General features: G+C 41.6%; 1 long non-coding RNA gene across 1 annotated transcript; it reads right to left on the bottom strand.

The window, feature by feature from the left end:
- Nucleotides 1–295: 295 nt before the first annotated feature.
- On the bottom strand, nt 296–2,467 carry LOC147374600 (uncharacterized). Its single transcript, XR_015162949.1, has 2 exons — nt 2,072–2,467; nt 296–1,649 (listed from the first exon to the last, which is right to left on the bottom strand). It is a non-coding gene; the product is annotated as an uncharacterized LOC147374600 (long non-coding RNA).
- Nucleotides 2,468–5,549: the final 3,082 nt, after the last annotated feature.

The raw sequence follows: 5,549 nt of genomic DNA, 5'->3' as shown, positions 1-5,549 counted from the left end.
TCCTTCATTTTCAATCTTTGTAGTTTAGTCACAGAAATTATCAAAAATATTCTCTACAATTGCTTTTAAAGAAGCAAAAATGCAAGCAGTGATAAACAAAAAGGCTCTTCAACTTAACTACGTATTAACACATTCTCCACGCTTGTGTAAAAATATTAATTTCAAAAACATTACTTTCCCAAAATAATGTTAGTGCTTTTTACTCTCATGAGCAAGACTTTGCAAAGACTGTTTTCTAGAATTTAGCCATGCTGGTATTTAGTAAAGAAAGTTTTACTAACAGGACGGCAAAACACCAAGTGAGTACTTTTTAATTTAGTCCAAGGTAGAATTCTATAGTTTAAAATCAGTGATCCATTGTGAAATTCAATTTCCCAATTGCTTAATTTATGCATACAATTTAATGATATTTCATATAGTATACATATTCAAAATGCAGTAAGTTTCCACATAACAATATGGGACAGAATTCCAAATATACCTGAGATTTTACAATTTTTCCAAAGACAGTCGGCAAGCATTCAAAAACTAATTTTGTTCTGCTCTTATGGATTTTGTACCATTAAAAGACAAAAAAAACAAAAAACAAAAAACTGCCATTTACTTGTGAAATATAGAAATTAATGGATTATAAAGCTTTTCCCCCTTACTGTTTTTCCCCTATACATGCTATTTCAGCTACTTATTAAGAATACTAGGCTAAACTAGTTTAGATTCCTTAAAATGCACAAAAAAATGTTCACTTGTCTTTCTCAATGTCAAAGTAAGTTGATCACCTCACTTGTTCATTTGTGTGGGGTGTTTTGGGATCACGGATTAGTGAATAGTTCCTTATTTTAAAAGTCAAGAGAAAAGCTCTACAAAAGGTATCTGAGTTATAGCTCCAACCAAGAGGACAACAGGATAAAAGTCAGAAGTGTAGAAGTAGAGATGAGACATAACATCTCACAAGTGTTTATCCAAGCAATGGTCCTAAGAGATAAGAGTATCATTCCTATAAGAATAACCACTCTAAGACCTAAGCAAAAACATTAATCAACATGGTCTTCTCAAAGACTGAAAATGTACAACTCTTAGGCTAGACTTTTACTTAAAAAAAAACAATACTTGCTAGAAATCCTAATTATAAATGAAAGGGACAGCTCTATTACATTAAAAATGAACACCACAAAATCATACAAAATAATTTGTGCTGTCAGAGATCCAGATCAAGACGGTGAAGTAGGCACATCCTGAGCTCACCTCCTCCCACAGATACACCAAAACGTCAACAGCTCTGAGAGCAACCTGAATACTAGCAGCACAGATTGTCTGCAACTAAAGGTATAAAGAAATGGCCACATGAAGGCAGGTAGGTGCGGCAGAGACACGGTCTAGTCAGAACTCACATATGCTGTCAAACGCAAATCTGTGTGCCTGATGCACAATGAGGCCAAACAATACCAAAATGCAGGTATTTGGAGCAGAGAAAGGTCTATTGCAGGATCATGCAAAACCCTGAAGGCTCATGCCTTAAAAACCTCTAATTCTCCAAAAGTTTCCAATAAAGCTCCTATATAGGAAAGGTATAAAGGGCGTCAGAAGCTTCTTCTTGGCATCAGGTGAAAGTCAAGTCACGATGTTCCTCTAAACCTCTATCATTCTCCATTCTGAAAAGAAAGGGCAAGGGCCAATGCTCAACTTTCACCTTCCAAGGGCCAGGCCCTGGCCAAAAGGAAGGGGTCCCTATGTGGGCTTTTGTGGGCCTCAGTCAAGCACCCAGTCTGAGTCCTCCCACCAGTGCCCAGGTCCAGCTAAGGAGACAGATCTCAGCTGATGGTGCCCTCAGGGCCAGGCCCCCAGCCCTGCCCAGTTGTCATCACTGAGGGAGCCAGGGACCTAGGACCCAACCAGCCCTCAAGCTTTTCACTCAAACTGGAGAGAATTGTTAGTATAGAACCAACAGAAATGCATGTTTTAGCAAATACCAATCGGGTGAATTCCCAGCTCACAACAATTGCCCTTCTTGGAGATTAGCCCCAACCACACAGGTGAACCTGAAGTAATGATGTGCAATGTTCTTGCTACTTACCCTGACCTCTGGGCACCTCCTCAGGGCAGATAACTAATCTCATCCATAGCAATCTTCTGAAACTTGGAACAGTGAGACCAATGCTGGTTAAAGCTGTTAGTTTAATAGCAGTGTCCCTGAACTGCAACCCATAGAGACAGACACTTCCAGTAGGTCATGGAGATGGGGATGACGTTCTCTGCTACTTCAAGGCTTGGGCTTGGCCAGGGGGTGCTCCCAGAAAAGGCTCTGGAGCAATGTGGGTCAAAGCCTTCAGCCTGTCTCCAGGTCTCCCAGCTCAGTGGCTGGCCAGAGAGCCCCTGATCTACTTCTCACTGCTCTCTCTGCCACAAGGACCACCGGGAGCTCATTACTGGCAGAGCGGCACCTCTAACCTCCACGCTCACGGGTTCATGCTAATAGTTTCACTAAGGGCTGAGTGCTAACAGCTGTGTGCCAGCTCCACCCCTATTACAGATGCAGTGACTCACAAATAGGAGGGATATCACAAAAACAGAGGTCCTCCATGAGGAGAAGCTAGACAGAAAACCACTGCAGCAGTCTAGCTGAAAATAATAGTCATTTGTAGCAAAGTGGTGGCAATGGAAATAGAAATCAACAGTTCAGGAGGCATTTAAGTTTATAATTAGCAGGACTCGGAGGTAGATTGTATTGTGCATGGAGAGGCTAGGATGGTTAGAGTCAATTTGGACCATCCTGAGTTTAGGGTGCTTGTGAGATTGTTGTTGTTCGGTCACTCAGTCATGCCTGACTCTTTGGGATACCATGGACTGTAGCACACCAGGCTTCCCTGTCCTTCACTATCTCCTGAAGTTTTCTCAAAGTCATATCCATTGAGTCCATGATACCATTCAAACATCTCATCCTCTCTTGCCCCCTTCTCCTCCTGCCTTCAATCTTTCCCAGCATCAGAGTCTTTTCCAATGAGTCGGCTCTTTGCATCAGTTGACCAAAGTACTGGAGCTTCAGCTTCAGCATCAGTCCTTCCTGTGAACATTCAGGGTTGATTTCCTTTAAGATTGACTTTTTTGGTCTCCTTGCTGTCCAAGAGACTCTCAAGAGTCTTCTCCAACACTTGAATTGATTCAAAGGCATCAATTCTTTGGTGTTCAGCCTTCTTTATGGCCCAATTCTCATATCCAGGGAGAAATATCAATAACCTCAGATATGCAGATAACACCACCCTTATGACAGAAAGCTAAGAAGAACTAAAGAGCCTCTTGATGAAAGAAGAGAGTGAAAAAGTAGGCTTACAGCTCAACATTCAGAGAACTAAGATCATGGCATCTGGTCCCATTACTTCGTGGAAAATAGATGGGGAAACAGTGGAAAAAGTGACTTTAGGCTTTATTTTGGGGGGCTCCAAAATCACTGCAGATGGTGACTGCAGCCATGAAATTAAAAGACACTTACTCCTTGGAAGAAAAGTTATGTCCAACCTAGAGAGCATATTAAAAAGCAGAGATATTACTTTGCCAACAAAGGTCCATCTAGTCAAGGCTATGGTTTTTCCAGTAGTCATGTATGGATGTGAGAGTTGGACTACAAAGAAAGCTGAGTGCCAAAGAATTGATGCTTTTGAACTGTGGTGTTGGAGAAGACTCTTGAGAGTCCCTTGGACAACAAGGAGGTCCAACCAGTCCATTCTGAAGGAGATCGGTCCTGAATATTCATTGGAAGGACTGATACTGAAGCTGAAACTCCAATACTTTGGCCACCTGATGCAAAGAACTGACTCATTTGAAAAGACCCTGATGCTGGGAAAGATTGAAGGCAGGAGGAGAAGGGGACGACAGAGGATGAGATGGTTGGATGGCATCACCGACTCAATGGACATGAGTTTGAGTAAACTCCGGGAGTTGGTGATGGACAGGGAGGCCTGGTGTGCCACAGTCCATGGGATTACAAAGAGTTGGACACAACTGAGGGACTGAACTGAACTCACATCCATACGTGACTACTGGAAAAACCATAGCGTTGACTATATGGATCTTTGTTGGCAAAGTAATGTCTCTACTTTATAATGTGCTGTCTAGGTTGGTCATAGCTTTCCTTCCAAGGAGCAAGCATCTTTTAATTTCATGGCTGCAGTCACCATCTGCAGTGATTTTGGAGCTCAAGAAAATAAAGTCTGTCACTGTTTCCATTGTTTCCCCACCTCTTTGCCTTGAAATAATGGGACCAGATGCCATATCTTAGTTTTTTGAATGCTGAATTTTAAGCCAGCTTTTTCATTCTCCTCTTTCACTTTCAACAAGAGGCTCTTTAGTTCCTCTTCAATTTCTGTCTTAAGGGTGGTGTCATCTGCATACCCGAGGTTATTGATATTTCTCCCAGCAATCTTGATTCCAGCTTCAGCTTCATCAGCCCAACACTTCACATGATGTACTCTACATATAAGTTAAATAAGCAGGGTGACAATATACAGCCTTGACGTACTCTTTTCCAAATTTGGAACCAATCCATTGTTCCATGTCCATTTCTAACTGTTGCTCCTTGACCTGCATATAGGTCTCTCAGGAGGCAGATGGTCTGGTACTCCCATCCCTAAGAATTTTCCACAGTTTGTTGTGATCCATACAGTTAAAAGGCTTTAGCGTGTGAGGTATACAATGTGTGGTATAAATGCCTGTAAGCTGATGGATATATGGATACAGAGCTCTGAGAAGGTGTCAGAACTACAGATGTTAATGTTAATAATAACATTACCTCATAGATCTGTTTAGGAAATTCAATATAAAAAGTGCCTAACTGTATCTGCAACTTAGTAGCTCTCACCCCTTCCCTTAACAACCTTCTCTTCAACTTTGTGAATTTACTCCTAGAGTGAGTACCAGTAGTCCTGGGCCCCATTTCCCAGACTGCTACAAACAATAAATGAACAGAAGTAATGACTTTGATGTGTGTTAGTCGCCCAGTAGTGTCTAACTCTTTGTGACTCCATGGACTGTAGCCCACCAGGCTCCTCTGTCCATAGGATTCTCTAGGCAAAAATAGTGGACTGAGGGGCCATTCTCTTCTTCAGGGGATCTTCCTGACCCAGGGATCAAACTCAGGTCTCCAACATTGCAGGCAGATCCTTTACTGCCTGAGCCACTAGGGAAGCCCAGAGGCTTTGATTCCACACAATATTCAAAATCCTTTCAAATGACCTATATGGTGACTCTAGGAACATCCCACGGGTCACTGAAATAAAGTTATACATTAGAGCTCCATCAAGCCATTTGGCAGGAGAGAGCAGACAAATAAGATCCCCAAGCTTTCTCTAGAAAATGTTATATATGGTTAAATCAATAATGTTAAGATTCTAAACCATGAAGTCAAATTTCTCAATAGGACCTACTACCCTAAGAAATAGATATGTTTCTATGTCTGTTTGCTCCCTCATAAACTTTTGTGGGTGCCCAGTAATTCTAGAGGTTCTCATGTGGTAATTATACCTGTAGTTTGAACACATACCTTTCAAAAAATATATCAT

The sequence above is a fragment of the Bos grunniens genome, chromosome 4, assembly GCF_055505025.1.
Source record: "Bos grunniens cultivar Pamir isolate PY7600 chromosome 4, Bosgru_T2T1.0, whole genome shotgun sequence".
Classification (NCBI taxonomy): Eukaryota; Metazoa; Chordata; class Mammalia; order Artiodactyla; family Bovidae; genus Bos; species Bos grunniens.
The sequence above is the reverse complement of the archived record's forward strand: the minus strand, read 5'-3'. Positions and strand labels throughout refer to the sequence as shown.